This window comes from Acipenser ruthenus, chromosome 6, assembly GCF_902713425.1.
Source record: "Acipenser ruthenus chromosome 6, fAciRut3.2 maternal haplotype, whole genome shotgun sequence".
Taxonomy (NCBI): domain Eukaryota; kingdom Metazoa; phylum Chordata; class Actinopteri; order Acipenseriformes; family Acipenseridae; genus Acipenser; species Acipenser ruthenus.
The window spans coordinates 76,839,743-76,858,461 of NC_081194.1; the positions used below are offsets into that span (position 1 = coordinate 76,839,743).

Sequence of the window (18,719 nt, forward strand, 5' to 3'; positions counted from 1 at the left end):
GTATGTGCCAGAGAGGGGTGGATAATGTGCAGAAGTGTCTTTTTGTGTTTTTTTGTAGCATTTACAAATGCTAAAAATACACTATTTTAAGTGATAAAGTCGGGGTAACTGAGTATAAAGGCAGCGATTTATTTATGTATTTGCTATCTTCCAGTTCATTGAATTGTTCTTCATCCAAATCGACATGTCTACTTACTACTTTGGGATTTTTTGCAGGTAACTGGTCACTCAGTTTCATAGTTACAGCTGTGCATCTGTAACTGTAAAAGCATGATGGTTACCGTCCGATACTTTAAATTCTGTGAGGCATCGCATTGATTTTGGGTATGTGACAAGGCTCCAACTGTCCGTATCTATCCACGGACAGCTGGAACCTTGCTTTACCAATCACATTGCTTGTTTCATGTTCCATTGCCAGCCCTGGATTATATATATATATATATATATATATATATATATATATATATATATATATATATATATATATATATATATATATATATATGACACACACACACACACAATTCCGGTGTATAAATTGCATTAGAAAAGGTGGCAGTACTGCAGATAGATGCCGATTGCTTTGACAGTAAACAAAAGCTGATTCGAGCAGTAGTTATATTTTAAATGATGCTCTTTAAAAAAATAAAAATAAAAATGGACAAAACTGCAGTCTAGAAAAAGTAAAAAACACAGGGTAAAGAATTCCGCACTAATTCATTTCACTGGATGGCTGCAGCCTAAATCCAGCCTTCAGACATCTGCCAGCCCATGGATGCTATTTATCTTTATATTACCATATTTAATATCTAACCATTACATCTATTTTCAGTACCTGCGGCGTATATGAACAAAATGTAATTATAATATATCAATATTACAATCCCTCTTGAAATCAATTTTCAAAAATACATACATTTAAAAGAATGTCACCGACAGTTTCTATGTCATACATTTGGAAGTGACAATACAGTTTCAACACAGATATTCATACAGGTAATCTACCTGTGCTCTATGCAGCTTCTGAGAAGAAAAAGAGGAAAGGAAGTGATGTTGTTAAAAAGGTAGGCTACTTCTAATATCAAACTGAGAAATGTGAGGTAAAAATTAAAAAAAAGTGGTTACAATGCTGACTTTTGTTACAAATATTGCAATGAATATACACAATTCTGAGTGGTATGAAAGTTACCCAATTAGATTATTGAAATGAACAATCAGGTCAGAGGTTAAAACAAAGGGGCTTTCAAAGAGTTCATTTTTACTGGACAGTAATGGAAAATAAAAGCATGCGACAGAACTGCTGAGCACATCATGCCTTTATCCAACAGAACAATCCTAATGGCCTACTGCTATGCTAAAAGAAGCATACTAAATTCAATGATAAACATACAGGGAAAATGTCCATGCACCTAGTGTCTACATTATTAAAAGAATAAGGTTCACCTTTATTTTGTAATTATTACCACAGCAGCATTGCTGATTCTATTTTATTAAGTACAAAAAGCAGACTGACGTCTATCTACAGGCAGGAATTCTTACTTAGTAATAGAGCAGGGAGGATGTGGTTAACCTACTTGCACTGTGGCTTGTAAAAGAAGTTTCCACCAGCTACTTCACATGAAGCTTTGTCTTTACTAGAGCTTCATGGCAGCCAGTGTACTCTGTAGAGCTTCACTGCAGCTTGCTCAGGTCCTTCACAGGAAGTTAGGGAATTGGAACCTTCAGAATTACTCCATGAAAATGCGATGCCTGTGATAAGTCATCAATATAAGACTTGTCGTTTCACCAAGATTGTGGTGGTGATACGTCTACCAGATTTCTACCCCAATACACATACATCTGAAGTCTTGGTTTTGCTGTCATCAAGTCTGTTATCAATTGAAAAAAATAATAAAAACTTTGGTTTCCTGTAACCCGATTTACGAGTTATGTACACAAAACAGCAGCTACCAGTGTAGGTTTGGGAATGGTTTGATGACCAATCAGAAATGTTTCCAGTTCCTTTGCTTAACAAACGTACAAAACTTCACAGCAATTGTTATTTCACTGGAAAATGAAACCTAAATTTTAATACTTTCTATGCTCATGGGAAAACAAAAGAAACAATTACGCCACCAACAATCAAGATTACTCAATAAAAAGAAAAAGAAATTAAAGAAAATGCATTTTAAAAAAGACAGCGGTGTTTTCTTTCTTTTAATGATCTAATCCTGCTATAACATTTGTTCCAAATATATAAACAACATGTTTTAAATGTCTGACAGTATCATCTTTAATCAAATGTGTGAACTGCAATTTCAAACAGCTTCTACTCACCCACTCAACACTCAATTCTCCATGCAGCAACAATATTAGTGACAGTTCTTTCTCCTGATCTTTAATTTGCATGTGCAAAACATTTGCATTAACAAATTGGTATTTTGGGGTGCTTAAATGTGAGGGCAAAAGTGTTTCTAGTTATAGATGGACTATTCTTGTTCTGCTAGTTAACCCCAGCTCGCGGTAGGCTTTACCATACCTCTTGGTGCTTTAGAGCATCGTTCCCAAAAGTGGGGGTCACGACCCAAATATGGGTCGCAAAACAATCAAAATAAATATAACGTTCAGTGCACACTGTTAAGATTTAGTTTCACTATACAACTTCTTATGCTTATATTCAAAATAAATATAATTTGCATACAATCATTAGCAGTAATGATGTAAACAATGTATTGTTTTATCACCAGTCTTCTGCTTTAAATATGAACCAAAAAATAAAGTATAAGGAGGACATTTTTATGTGCGTTTACTTGTGATTTTGAAAACAGTTGTTAAAATGGATGAAAAACGAAAACATGTTTAATACTACTTGTAGCTCAAAGAAACAAAACAAAAAAAACCTTGCCGCTACCATCTTATATTAACTTTGTTTTTTCACGTGTCATTTGTGGTGAAGTTCTGGCTCACGAAAGCTAAGGCGTTGGCATCTTGAGACGCGGCATCCAGATTGTGTTGGGTAATGACACGAGTTTATCCACAAGAAAGCTGCTCAATTAGCTAAACATCAAGGCGTTCATAAAAAAAAAAATCAGTCTCTGTCTCAGAGAAGGAGATGAATGTATCAATGCATATTGAAAAAAAAAATGCACAACTTACTGTTTGTATGTTTGCAATACTTGATGTTAAAATACCAAATAGTGATTAATTTGGGGTCTTGGGTTCATTATTCCTGTTTTCATTTGGGTCTTTTTTTCTTTAATAATTATTATAGCAGAAGTACAAGGGCACTTTGTTGGTTACCTAGCTTTACCATTAGACCCTAGACCCTGCTGTAATCGACAGGCAGTCTCTGATACAATCACTTCATTGACAAATCAATACAATTCCCAATGACAAAACATGTCAAAACAAGGCTGACCCGACGCAGAGTTTGTCAATACCTTTGTTTACGTGTTTGTGTATTCCCAGTTGCTTACGAAACAATGCAAGACAAACAATGACACAGAAAGCTGGTAATAATTTTAGCAGAACAGCTTCCTGGAAAAAGTGATAAGACAGCCCAGCTGGTTTCTGGTGCGTCACACATTTATTGCACATTAACTCCACTCATAACTATTGTCTACTTTTTCTATGCCTTAGAAAACATACTCAATATATACTTAATAGGTGAGAGAGGTTCAGAAGTTACTGCAATGTTAACTGACAACACAGCAGTCTCATCGATTGTTGGAGCAATTTTGTCTGTTACCAAAACAAATTTCTTTGAGTAAAATCAAATGATGAACAGATAACCCACCCAGTCATTCTGCATTGGTAGTAAAATACTTTGCTGTGATCAAGCAGGCTTCCGTTATTTGTGACCTGTTTTTAAACCATCTCTACCACATATTCAACTGCAAGACAATACAAGATGGTTACTGAAGCAAATCATAATGTGATCAGGGCATCAGAAGGCACCACAAACATGCAGAGCTACAGCTGCACAGATGTTGTGATCTTCAAGAGGTGGCTTTTATTTGGTTTCTAATGGAAAGTTATTGCCTACACATTTGTCACTGTCACAATAATAAAAACGTTGCTATTATTGACCACAATGACAAATGAAAAAAATTGATCTGTTCACCGAAGTATTTATATTATTTAATCCTTTAGATCCCAGAAGGACCGTGGCCAACTTAGGCACTCTGTGGTACCCAAAGGGTTAATACCCTTCAGCTCTTTTGTACAGGATCAAAGAGCATGACATTTTAACAACAATGCCATCACAAAGCAACTCTAGAACCCCACCCCTTCTCATAATGCTTCGTTAACCTTGAAGACCTTTCCAGCTGCTCTTTTAATACAGCACCACAAACCACACAAACCAAACCCAAGCAGGAGGTCACCTGATGTCCCCATCACCATCTCTACAAAACTGCTGGTAGTGGTCAAGCAGTGTTGCTCTGTCAGCAGATATAACTTTCTGTATACTGTGTGTATATTTTATTGCCACTTCTACACAAGCCTCTTCATTGGTGCTCACCACTGAAAAACATATACGGTTTGGGTTGGCCAGCAGCTGGAGAGCAGCTGCCACAGCTGTGCAGCTTACAGGACTCAATACCATGTTCAGCACTGACTCATTTAGCTGCTCCAGTCCCATCAAATCCATTCTTCAGTATACCTATATACTACTTCCCATTTTGAAATGTAGCACGAAATCAGCATTACACTTAAAATCAGTAGGCTGGTACAAGTGGGAGTTTGTGTGAACAAAAACAAAGTATCCCGCTATGGAGTCTATAACAGGGCCAGGAGCCCTGTACATGAAAAGGGGGCGGGGCAAAGCCCTGCCATAAAATGTGGGGTTTTTGTATTTGTTTATTTTAGAACGGGGTACCCCTCCGCCCCTGTGCAATTTATTATTTTGTATTTGAGTTGTTGTTGTGGTGGTGGTATTATTATTATTATTATTATTATTATTATTATTATTATTATTATTATTATTATTTATAAATGTAACGGCTGAGCCATATATTTTGTATTGTTTTGCAGCGTGGATGGGAAGCCCCATCCACATTAAAAACCTTGTGGTAATGTGTGGCTGTCAGCCAGTGCATTGTTAAACTAGCCGGCAGTCACACGCAATTCATAAACTCGTGCAGAAAATTTTAGTACATATGCCACGGTATATAAATCTGCAGCGCTCTCAATTGAGGGCGGGTGTACAGAGGAGAGTACAGGAGAGTGCGGGAGAGAGGAGAAGTTAAAAATTATACAGGATCAGTGACAGCATCTGCCCAGCCTGACCTGTGTGTTTTGTGTTTGTGATTTGTTTTGGTTTATCTTTTTATTTTGCTCTGTGAGCAGTGTGTGTGTTTTTTTGTTAAACCTTTTGTTTTTGTTATTGTTTAAATAAACGGCGCACGCCACGCCTTTTGTCCTGCAGTACTGCGTTTATTTTCTTCCTGCATCTGGCCTGACGTCCCCACTCAGCCATCTCTGTCACAGGGTCTCTCATAATTCCAGTCTTATGATCTGTCACACCACTACTGTATATGTCTTATGAATAAACCTGTCATTTGAAAAAATGCATAGGCATTAGCAAATAGAAGGATGAAGAATTACAAAATCTGCCTGAGATGCAGCAGCTGAAACTTGTTATCTACTTGCTTGGAATTAATTTGAAGTTATACTGTATAATTTATTGTTTGAAGTTGATATTGCTAGATGAAATATTAAAAAGTGAGCCAGTAGATTAAAAAGACCAGTTTAATACAGGTCAAGTGTACAGTTCCGTTTCTATAACTTCAATGAAGCACAAAGCCTGTCTAATGACATTTTATATAATTTGTAAATTCAAGTTATGTTGTCTTTCCCTTCCCATCTGCTCCTGCAGTGCTGTGGGATTACAGCTCAGCGGAATTGCATTTCCTGGAGTTGATACTGCTGGTAGCAAATTTCAAAGCGGAAGAGCTTTGGCTAATTTGATCCCAGTGGCCCACTCAAGACTCTCATACAGTAGAGCTACATTTTCACACCTAATCCAAATGCAAAATTTCAAAATATCTCCATAGCCTTTCCAAAATGATCAGTCCGAGCAGTTACTGAGGCTACAATGTCTAGCAAGTGTTCTGATCTTACAAGGAGTCTATCACAAACAATGCTTGTCCAGATGGCCAGCAGTCTTAGAATGGATTTCTATATGACCATTGAGGCGAGCCTAGCTACTGTGAAGGCAGATCAACAAACAATTCACTCTCCTACAATGTGGAATGACGTCTTGTGGTCTCATGTGAAAATACACTTCTGATAAGGAATTTGCAGTTCACAGCATTATCTTTCCACAAGAAAAAGGCTGTAGAGCTACTGTATAAACAGGAAGCCTTTTCTTGTGTAGCACAATGAGATTAGTGTCTGTGTGCTCCACAACTCTTGTTACTCATCTCCAGGTAAAGCTGCACAATCAGAAGTTAACACGATCGTGCAAGGCTTGAAGTCCAAGATAATGAGGTGATTGCTGTTCTGAACACTTTGTGGCAGAGTATTATTCTGTAAGCTACAGACTTTCCCTGACAATAAGCTTCTCCAAACGACAGGGGTGGCTAACCAAAGCAAAGCCCACTGTCCACTGGCTACTGAAAGAAAACTGCAACCAAACGGAACAAGATATAGTTTCAAATGCGGAAGGGTGGAATGACACTCTTCTGGCTTTTCCAAACTACAACAGGATAATTAAAATCCCAGGCACCTCAGAATCAGCTTTGAGTGAATAACTTTACCACACTTGAGGAAAGTCCTGAACCCTTTTTTAGTCACATACAGTATTCTCCCATCCTCTTAACTTCTGTGTCTCATAAGGCTCCCCTTTTTCCTGTTCTACTCATCATTATGTTTTCTAGGGATGGCAGCTTGTGGCTCCCTTATCCAAGGCGACTTACAGTCGTAAACAAAAATAATTTTTTTCACAAATACATTAATTCATTGTGACCTAGACTATAGATGAAAATAAATAAATACTGGGGCTCTTATGTCTAAATATAAACACAGTGCCATAAATGAATTTCATACATCAGACCAAATTTTTAAAAAATAAATAAATAAATACATTGGACTAACCTTTCAATAATAATAAAACCATGCATGGATTTAAGAAATAATAACAGATCATCTTGTGCAAGGTTCATGCATTTGATCACAGATGGCAGATGCAAATATAAATCCTTTATTGCCACTATGTTTGTTCAATTAGTGCAATTGCTATTTTTTTATGGTTCCTGCCCACCAGGTACATTCTGTAATTTGATGAATGGTATATTATATGGTATACATGTTGGAACCTTCATTTCAGCACTCTGGTTTACTATCAGTGATTAAGAAAAGATAACGCACATGGAACAAGCTAGTTAAAGCACAGTGTGTTTCTGTACATGTTCAGATTATCAACATTCCTACACTGTATTCACTTGTTACTTTTAAGATACAAAGATAATATATTGTTTAAGATATGTTCTACTATGTAGGCACACAGTATCCTGTAGTTGATGACTCTTTGGGCCGTTCTTGAACATACTGCTGCACCCCCAATCTTTCCTGAAAGAGTTCAAGGCATTAACTATTTGGGATACATTAAAGTTTCTCTAATAACACTTGTGTAGTTACAATGACACAACATGTTCAATTACCAAATTATTATTTTTAAGTTACTTGTGTCTTTTAATTACACAGCATTTGTATGCAAGGTTGTTTACTTACAATGTAATTACTATGTTACCAGACATGTAATTACAGTATAGTTAGAGACACTAAATGTAAAGTGTTTTTTTTTTTTTTTTGTCCTGTATGTATCAATGGCAGGATTGCAAATACCTGCAATCTCCCAGTTAATTAGTCTACTCTTCAAAGCTAGAGACTGGTTTCTATAACAAGTTACAATAAAAAAATACATTGTAGAATATCTGTTTGTTACAGACATTTTGCTCTACTGACTGCATTGATGAATGTCACATTTTACCTACATGTGCACAGCAGAAGTGTGAACATCCGTTTAGTCTAAAAATCAGCATTGTGTGCTTTTCTGCTGTTAACATGCAGTGTTCAGACCTTTTGTTAACCTTCATTCCTGTTCTTGTGTCAACAGCACACTATTAATAGGCACATACAATTCTGTAAACACCGTTCTGAAAAAGCTGTGGTTTGCAAACAAACAAACATTCTCCATACCTGCTGTACACTGGCAGATATTTCAAGAAAATAAAACCCTTAAGGGGTTTATTTCAAGAAAATAAACCGCTTAAGCTGCACTTCTATTAACATATCTGGGAAAAAAAGCAGTCAAGTACTGTACTTTAAGCCATCATTGGGGTTTAATGGGTCTGCAGTGCACATTCAGCACCGCCCTGTGTTTCCATGGTTTTAATTTCATTAATGCACTGTGGTGTATTCTGTCATGAAAAGCATTCCTTCTAGGCATCAAACAGGCTTCTCTCCAGCACGTCTGCCACATTAAACCCAGTTACCCACCAACAATTTAAATGACAGTGATGTGTTTCTAAAAAGAACCAAACAAAAAAAGAAATAAAAACATGCAGACAGCTAAATGGACTAGCCACCAAAAAGGATGGGACGGTTTAGACAACAAAACAAGCTGAATCCAACAAAACAAAACAAAACAAAAAAAAGTATTGGAGTATAATTTTCTGTTCCGAGTCATGATAGCCTGGTAACTCAATAGTTTAAAGGCTCTCACATGTGCCTTACAGCTGGTACACCAGTAAGAACTACCATATAGAACAAATGAGGTATTTCTTAAATCCATTAGGGGCAGTGAGGTGCAGCGGGACAAGTTAGACTCTGGTGTACCGTCTGTACCTAGAGAGAAGGCCACATTGAAAGTCACCAGTTTGTGACGACTGAAGCAGAAAAAGATATGCAAAGCTATAAACGAAAAAGAAGAATACATTAGTTTAGATAACTAAGATTTCAGGCCCGTACCAAGTTGCTCCCTATATGCTAATAAGCTGCTATTTGTTTCTTTACGGCCGACACAACTTTACAACATTCGTATATTCTTCATTCTTGGGAACCAGAAAAGCTCCAGAGAATAACTCAAAATATTTCATGAGTGATGATCTTTCTTTCAAGCAAGCTTCAGAGCTTGTAAAGTGAACTGTGTGGTAAGAGTTCCTCCTGAAATTTCATGAGATCTAAATTTAAATACATTTGCACTTGCTTCGAAACAGAGCCCTACAGTATATATTTAGAAAAATGGTATATATACAGTATATAGAATAAGAAAATATAGTACAAATGTATTGATTATTTTACAGAAAAGGTCATATTAATAAAGTACGAGATTATTTTTGTCATGTACAGAAAAAAAATGTATATAAGTGCACATATATTTTATATTGTACAACAATGCAAGAGCAGAAGTTAAACCAGACAGCTGAATCACAGATCACTCACTGATCTCAATCTTCTGTTTCTTGACTACTGAGTTTAGTTTCCAGACCAAAAAAAAAAAAAAAAAAAAAAAAAATCCAAAACACCACATTGCTTGTCCGAGGACTGAAAACAACAGTCAAACACTGTTAGACACAGCTTCTGATCAAGATGTATTCCAAGGTTACCAGCAACTCAGAAGACCACCTGATTTTAATGGATGGAACTTATAACATTTCTGGTTAAGGTTGCCTGATGTTCAGAAAAGATAAAATTACCAGAAGTTGTGCGTTCATCACTCTCAGGGTTCGTTCGCCTTTCTGACCATTACAAACAACTTTTACAAACAACTTTTACAAACAACTTTTACAAACAACTTTTTTCAATGAATTACTTCTCACAGGGAGTTACCTGGTAGTTACCAGTGTCCAAAGTTAATCACATTCTGGTTTAAATAATTGCTGATTAATTGAAGCATTTACCCAACATCCCAGGAGCAGACATTATTGCCATTATTTAAGACTTTTTCCAAGTATTAAATCAGCCACCTGAAAAATACATTTAATAAGAAACGATTTGCACAATTATTGCTCCATATGCAGTACAGTCTAGATACATTCACATTATGATTAATCTGTAACTACAGCTACCAGTTAAACTGGCCGGTGTAAATTCTGCATTCTTTTCACTGAAGTACGTAAACAGTAATTATGCTGCCTGTACTTACCTCAAGTTCCAGTGTATCAGGATCTTATTTGCACCACATTGCTTTGTGCACAACTATAACTGAAGCCCTGTGGGGAGAAAACACAGTTCATTATTCATTAGGTTTTGAATAAAATATGATCATCAAGCAAAGGCAATGTGCACTTCACTCCCAATGAGAGCCTTTGAAAAATGCTCAAAACAGCACTAACATTTTGGCAGCAATGTGACGTTATTGTGACTACAGGAGAAGGGGGAGAAGTTTTCTTAAAGTACCTTTTTATTGTGAGCTAAGCAAGCCAAGCAAGCTCTGATAAAATCAAAGTAATCCAGACGAATCACTGCTCTCATTCTCTTAACTAGATAGGATTGGTTCTTCTGTAAAATGTAAGGCTTATCTTTCAAGTTATTCTAAAGTGTCAATATGTCTTTTTCGTCCTCGTTTTATATTGCGTTAGGGAATCTCTTTCCTAAATCTAAAGCTATCTAAAGCTTTTTTTCCTCTATCTAAAGCTTTTTTTTTCTTTTTTTATAAATTTAGTCATTGCCAATTATTTTTTATTATTTTCTCCCAATTTGGAATCGCCAATTATTTTATTATGCTCAGCTCACCGCTACCACCAGTGCGCTGACTCGGGAGGGCGAAGACGAACACACGCTGTCCTCCGAAGCATGTGCCGTCAGTCGACCGCTTTTTTTCACACTGCGGACTCACCATGCAGCCACCCAAGAGCTACAGCGCAGCTCTCGGGCAGCTTACAGGCAAGCCCGCAGGCGCCCGGCCAGACTACAGGGGTAGCTGGTGTGCGGTGAGCTGAGGACACCCTGGCCGACCTAACCCTCCCTCCCCCCGGGCGGCGCTCAGCCAATTGAGCGCCACCCCCTGGAAGCTCCCGTCCTCGGTCAGCAAAGGAATAGCCTGGACTCGAACTCGCGATATCCAGACTATAGGGCACATCCTGCACTCCACTTGGAGTGCCTTTACTGGATGCGCCACTCGGAAGCCCCGATATCTAAACCTTTTTTGAAAAGCTTGAGAATTAGTTGATGGAATGAACACCTTTTTGTGCATGTACCATATAGACTGAAGGGGTGCTCCAGACACTGACTGATTTTGGGGGAAGATAGCCCAAAGGGAAAGGTCCAGGGGATGGTATACATTGCCTTATCAACTTTAAGAAGGGGCAGAAAGGCGCGACCAAGACTTCATCCCACTCACACCAGGAATTTTACTGCTGTGACAGTGGGTATAACAAGACCTCCAATAAAAAGCTAAACACATTGTTTTGTTCAGAAAAAAAACTTTTGTTTTTAAATTACAGTGAAACCCTTTTACTACCACTTCAGAGAGACTGCGCTTAAAAGGTTAAAGACTAAGCCTGTTATTTATCCTCGGAGCACGGAAATGCTACATTACTGAAGACAGTTTGATACTTTAGCTTTTCTCCAGTGTGACTCACCTCTGACACAAACTGGGGAAGGAAGAAAGGGTGTGACTAAACAAGAAAGCAACTTTAGAAAAGCACCACACACTGCCATTAATATAAAACCAGAGCAAGGCTGCTGGCACAACAGCAGCAGCATTGCAGAATTAATGGGATTTCATTTCTCTTAGAACTAAATTTACATCCTATTACACCAGGTCCCTAGTGGTCGATCCATCTGCACTGGTCGTATGACCCACCTACGCCACCAAAAACGTAACCTTCAAATGGGTGTGCTGTGCTATGCACTGAATGCATTCCACAATACAGAATGATAACAGAGTTCTTGCAGAAAGAATCCAGTGGGGATAGGTGACTGAGTGAGTTGACAATGGGATAGGATGCCAGAGTCATATCTGATTTCAACCCAGCTCAGCAGTGATCAAAAGCAGTTTGAATCTGTTGCTGTTATTTCTACTAATCTGCATATTAAAAGAAAAAAAAAACTCCAGCACAGCTGGATGATTGCACCTTCATGGGCCTTTGAGTATGGGTTGATAAACAGCCATACAAACACCCCCAGAATCGAATACACTCAATTTATGTTCAATAATGTTAATCCCAAGTTTCATCACAATTATACAGTATGGAAAAATATAAAGGGCGACATACAAATGACTGCCTTCCTTGTATCCCTGTTGCTGGGATACGGGGTATGGCAATAATGTGGGTAACATACAGTACACACAGTGGGATGCTGTCAGGACAGTGCCAAGTAAACCGTCAGTCAAATGACATTACATTGCCTCACTTGCGTACAGTGTACTTGCTTATACTATGAAACATACTACTCTAATTATTATTTGTTCATTTGTCTGATGCCTTTATCCAAGATGACTTACAGGGTTTACTAGAGGTTTTTTAAGAGTCTAGGGGTTTCCTGAAGGGGATGTGATCAGCCAATAAGAGATCTGCATTTCCCCCGCATAAGTCTAAAACAACGATCATACACTAGAAAAAAAACAAACAGTTGAGGGTATTCTCCATTTCAGTTGAAGGTCTTGAGGGAGTTTAACCAATAGGCGAGTCGAAGAATGTCTTTTTTTTAGACAGGCGACCAATCAGGAGTGAGCAGAGACGGGCCATAAATCTCCCAGGGAATTCTCTGCCTTACTTGAAGGCCCTACTTTAGCAACCAATGGGAAAGTCAAAGCTCTGATAGCTGACCAATCATTAGTGATCAACCCCAAAACATGAATATTCCTTGACACTGCAGTTAGGAGGATAGCTGGATTTCACACAATATTGCTTATAAATATACATTGATAAATACAAATACCTTTACAAAATCTAAGTATTTTGAATTTTATTTTACACTAAAATAAAAATAAAATGTGAGAAAATGGAGACATCATAGTCGATTTGGTTACGAATCCTTTTTCAAGGAGAACTTTCTCTGAAAAATTGGAGATTGTTAAAAAAGGGAGATATACACCACAGATCCCCGAGCTGACACAGGAAGGGAACGGATATACAGCACTTTCAGAATTCAAATTATGAATGGTATCTGTGGCTAACAGGTAGCTGCCACTTAAAAAAAGGAGGGGGGTGGGCGGGGGGGTTGTGACGACTCTGCTACCCCAGTCCATTTTGTCATGGCACGCCACTGACAGTAGGCATATAGTACTGTCAAAAGGCAGAAAGAAAAGAGATCTTAGCCTGACAAGATACAAGAAAAAAGAGGACTAAAGAGGAGGTAGCCATCACTTCTCTTATAATATACATCTCATAATGAAGGCCTACAGACTAAAACAGTGCTTCAAGACGACAGTTTTTTCCCCAAACATGTTTAATTTTTCACATCCCTGTGATGCTCACTGTTGAAGTGCACCCCCTTCCTTTTCTGCTACATGTGACACAGTCGATTAGAAGAAAATATAACCTGATTATTTTGTGTGAAGATTTCCCACATGGATACACACTCACAACTAAAAGAAGAAACAGACCCTTTTTCAGTAATAGAGCTATAAAAGAAATCTAAGACTTTCCTATAATGTGAGTTGAGTGAACGCGACACTGTACAAGCAATTTGCCCCAGCATATTTTACACCAAACTTCATCAAAGGCTGACAGCCCATTAAGATTGTTACACACGTGTTGTAAATTACACCTTTATGTTGCACCATTAACATCTGTGCTACAACTTTCAACATATAATAAATCTTAATTTCCCACAGAACACAACACTATCATTACACTCAAAGGAGATGCACTATACTATAGTTGTGTACTCAAGGCGTTTTGCCACTGTGAGACAGGAATGTGGCTCCTCTGTGTTTCACTGTCACCTTGAGTTACATAAAAAATGAAGATAAATTAGATTTACAAGTGTGTCAGTGTTTTATGAATCTAAATCCTGGTGATTTGCATATGAACCCTGCATAGAAACACTTGTAGGTTGTAATTACTGGATCATACCAATCTAAACAGCAATCTTCTGCTTGCACATGGAAGCGCCCTGTTATACGGTATGGTATCTATCAGATATATAAAATGTATGAGCCAAAAGTGGAAGGAGGTTATGTGACAACAGTATTGTCATGCAACACTGTTTGTTAAATATTGTTATAACTAGGATGTATCTGTCTGTTTTGTTAGCTTTTAAATTTGTGACAACAATGCATATGCAATACTAGTTTTCAGTCTTCAAATAAAAGCAGTAAAACAAACAAAAAAAGGCTCTTATTGTTCTCATAGACTTTGGGTTAAGGAACTGTGAAAATAATCTGAGAAGTTCTCAGATTGTGGATTGTGTCCACACCCTACAAATTTTTTTGTTATTTTTTTATAAATAGATATACATTGTAACATTTGTTAGTCTTCAATAACAGACTACATGCATGGCCAGGACTTTCTGGATACAGCGGCGTCTGTGTGTTACGATAGAGCCGTCATCAGAAAGATCTTGGACTTGCTAGCGACATTGATGATTTATCAGTGTAACAAATCCTGCCAACTTTTTAAAGTGGTTTCAAGGGACAGTTTTCCATGCAAATAAAGATGGCAATGGTCGAAAACTTGCCATAGTGGCGCTTTACATTACACAAAAACCAGCACATTTTTCATCCAGTTTGGAAAAGGTACTGATGCACAATTACAGTAAGCTGTTTGAACAGCAGATGCAGATACATAAGAACATAAGAAAGTTTACAAACGAGAGGCCATTTGGCCCATCTTGCTCGTTTGGTTGTTAGTAGCTTATTGATCCCAGAATTTCATCAAGCAGCTTCTTGAAGGATCCCAGGGTGCCAGCTTCAACAACATTACTGGCGAGTTGGTTCCAGACCCTCACAATTCTCTGTGTAAAAAAGTGCTTCCTATTTTCTGTTCTGAATGCCCCTTTATCTAATCTCCATTTGTGACCCCTGGTCCTTGTTTCTTTTTTCAGGTCAAAAAAGTCCCCTGGGTCGACATTGTCTATACCTTTTAGAATTTTGAATGCTTGAATCAGATCGCCGCATAGTCCTCTTTGTTCAAGACTGAATAGATACAATTCTTTTAGCCTGTCTGCATACGACATACCTTTTAAACTCAGGATAATTCTGGTCGCTCTTCTTTGCACTCTTTCTAGAGCAGCAATATCCCTTTTGTAACGAGGTGACCAGAACTGAATATAATATTCTAGATGAGGTCTTACTAATGCATTGTAAAGTTTTAACATTGCTTCCCTTGATTTAAATTCAACACTTTTCACAATATATACAAGCATCTTGTTGGCCTTTTTTTATTGCTTCCCCACATTGTCTAGATGAAGACATTTCGGAGTCAACATAAACTCCTAGGTCTTTTTCATAGATTCCTTCTTCAACTTCAGTATCTCCCATATGATATTTATAATGCACATTTTTATTGCCTGCATGCAGTACCTTACACTTTTCTCTATTAAATGTCATTTGCCATGTCTCTGCCCAGTTCTGAATGCTGTCTAGATCATTTTGAATGACCTTTGCTGCTTCAACAGTGTTTGCCACTCCTCCCATTTTTGTGTCGTCTGCAAATTTAATGAGTTTGCTTACTATACCAGAATCTAAATCATTAATGTAGATTAGGAATAGCAGAGGACCTAATACTGATCCCTGTGGTACTCCACTGGTTACCTCGCTCCATTCTGAGGTTTCTCCTCTAATCAGTACTTTCTGTTTTCTACATGTTAACCACTCCCTAATCCATGTGCATGCATTTTTGACTCCCTACTGCGTTCAGTTTGAGAATTAATCTTTTATGCGGGACTTTGTCAAAAGCTTTCTGGAAATCTAAATAAACCATGTCATATGCTTTGCAATTATCCATTGTTGATGTTGCATCCTCAAAAAAATCAAGCAGGTCAGTTAGACACGATCTCCCTTTCTTAAAACCATGCTGACTGCCTCCCACGTTACTGTTACCATATAGGTAATTTTCCATTTTGGATCTTATTATAGTTTCCATAAGTTTACATATAATAGAAGTCAGGCTTATTGGTTTGTAGTTACCTGGATTGGTTTTGTCTCCCTTTTTGTGGATCGGTATTACGTTTGCAATTCTCCAGTCTGTCGGTACAACCCCTGTGTCAAGAGGCATAATCTTGGTTAGTGGTTTGTAAATAACTTCTTTCATTTCTTTGAGTACTATTGGGAAGATCTCATCTGGCCCAGGGGATTTATTTATTTTAAGAGCTCCTAGTCCCTTTAACACTTCTGCCTCTGTTATGCTAAAGTTATTTAAAACTGGACAGGAACAGGTCGACATGTGGGGCATGTTGTCCGTATCCTCCTTTGTAAAGTAATAATTTAATATATTTGCTATTTTTTTCTCTTAGACATTTAACCTCCTCTTTGAATGTTCTCTTGCTGTTATAATATTGGAAAAACATTTTGGAATTGGTTTTAGCCTCCTTAGCAAAGTTAATTTCTATTTCTCTCTTGGCCTTTCTAACTTCTGACTTGTGTTTGCAGTTCTAAGTACTCTTTCTGTGTACTTTGTTTTTGGTCCCTTTTAAAAGCTCTGTAAAGTGCCTTTTTTTGCTGAATATTTTTTTTAATTGAACTATTAAACCATTTTGGCCACTTTGTTTTAGATTTAGATTTGTCTACTTTTGCGATAAATGCACTCACTGGAATCACAATTACTTTATTTATGTTGGGTGGACTGCCAGAACAGGCCTATTCCTGGGCATGCTAAAAGATAAGCAAGCTGGCGGAGAGTGAAAAAATAATTACAGGAATCAGTAGTCTGTATCATGCTGAATGACAGGCTGCTGTATACAGTACAGTGCCTGAGTTTTTATTGCAGTAGGTTCATTCCGTATGATTTTGCATAAAGATCACATGACAGTATAAGTATAACAAATGACCGTTGACCCTCCAGCATCCAATTTTTCCAAACAGTAACAGCTCAAAGACTAGCAGTAATACCATGCCAGGTTATTCTACATGAATATCAAAGCTAACCAGGGATCTTAGAAGGCCCGCTGCTGCCCATAAGCAGGAAAGAGACGGAACACACGCTACTGCAGCAGTCAATAAAAATGTCTGACACCCTGCAGATGCCACTACAGGTTTAATAGGTCAAATTAAATAACTACCCACTTGGATGAAGGATTCATTGATTTAAACAAAGAATTGGCCAAATTTGTCCAACCCTTGCCTGACAGCATAATTAGAGATTCTCTTCTTGGGTGCAATGCGAGTCTAATTAGTAATTAGCACAGAATATACAAGGTGTACCTAATTAAGCTCAGCTGTGCCCAGTTAAGCTCAAACTAAAAGCTAGAATGGCTACACTACCAGGGTTCGACATTAACCACGGCCACGTGGCAATTGGTGTAGGTGCCCTTCTCAATTGCCGCAATGCCCATCAAAATGCATGTCTATTCACGGCTATTATGGCTGCAGTGCCTTTTTGCTACAGCAACTAGAGATGCCTGAACATACCAAATTGCTGTATTGGTGATGCCCATTAAATTATATATTGTTCCTGGTAGAATAATAAATACATGCACTAATTACAGCTGTAAATGCATTCATCTGCTAAATAAGCAATGCATAAAAAATAAAAAATAAAAAAAACTCCTGAACCAGTGGACCGCCGCCACTGATTACACTGGCAAAGTGTCAGGGCAAAGTTATTAATTACAAACTAAGCTGAAAGGTTAGGTTTCGGTTTGAACATAGAGAAACATAATAAAGGGCACCTACTGAAATGTTAAACAGCTTGGAACTGTAATCTATGGACCTAAACATGAATGCACACTATACGGTCCTGCAGCAGGAACAGTTATTAAACACAAAGCACTCTGCGGCCTGTTCCTATACCGTGCAGTATCTGAATGACTGAAAGGAAAAGACTTTGAAGTTCAAGCACCAGATGCTGTACAGCAGGCCTGCCAGCTTACAGAACATTATCTTAATTCAAAGCGAAATTCTCTTGGCACAGTTCAGTTGTACTCCTTCAGTCCAACTGGTCCCACTGAAGTACAGGCAGAATATTCCACACATGGAAAAATCGACCTGCAGAATGCTGCTGCTCGTTGTAGTACTTTACTGATCAGCTACTCATATTCACGGGGATAGAACCCTGCATCTCACCTGAAATGACATGTCAGTCCTCATTTCAACAATAACGTTTTATTTGATGGTTTTAGAAAAACAAAAAGTAGACTCACACCCAAGCAGCATAGCCGAGGTGCCGGAGAACGGAGCAAAGCTTAAATCAACGAAGAAAAAAAAAAAGGGAAGCCGCACACTCAAACATACTCCTTAACGTTTACAAAATGTACTGAGAAAGAAACCAACGTTTAGGCTGCAAAGCCTTCGTCAGGGTTTTAAAATCTTGTGGCTTTCTTGAGAAGGACACATGCAAAATGAAAGCATATCAAAAGACAGATAAATATTGAAAATGTTTTTTTTTATATATATATATCAAAACCATAAATAAAATTATATTCTATGGTTTTTACCTTTCATTGCAGTATAAAAAAAAATATATATATATTTGAAACAAGAACACCCACTTGATGTTGTCACTTCTTTTCTTTGACACAGGACAACACCTAACCTGCAGCTGTATAGCCTGTATACCACCAGCAGCTGCAGGAACACGTTGAGCTAGTCACACACACACACACACAGACACACACACACACACACA

General features: G+C 37.9%; 1 protein-coding gene across 5 annotated transcripts in view; it reads right to left on the reverse strand.

Moving 5' to 3' along the window:
- LOC117410990 (tyrosine-protein kinase Fyn) overlaps window positions 1–18,719 on the reverse strand; it is a 74,975-nt gene that overhangs the window by 40,659 nt on the left and 15,597 nt on the right. For 4 of the 5 annotated variants that reach the window (XM_034017980.3, XM_034017975.3, XM_034017979.3 and 1 more), the window contains exon 2: window positions 10,130–10,196. The exons of the other annotated variant lie outside the window; for it this stretch is intronic. The gene's annotated coding sequence lies outside the window, so the exon portion shown is untranslated. The remainder of the gene's footprint in view (window positions 1–10,129; window positions 10,197–18,719) is intronic. 5 annotated transcript variants of the gene reach the window in all.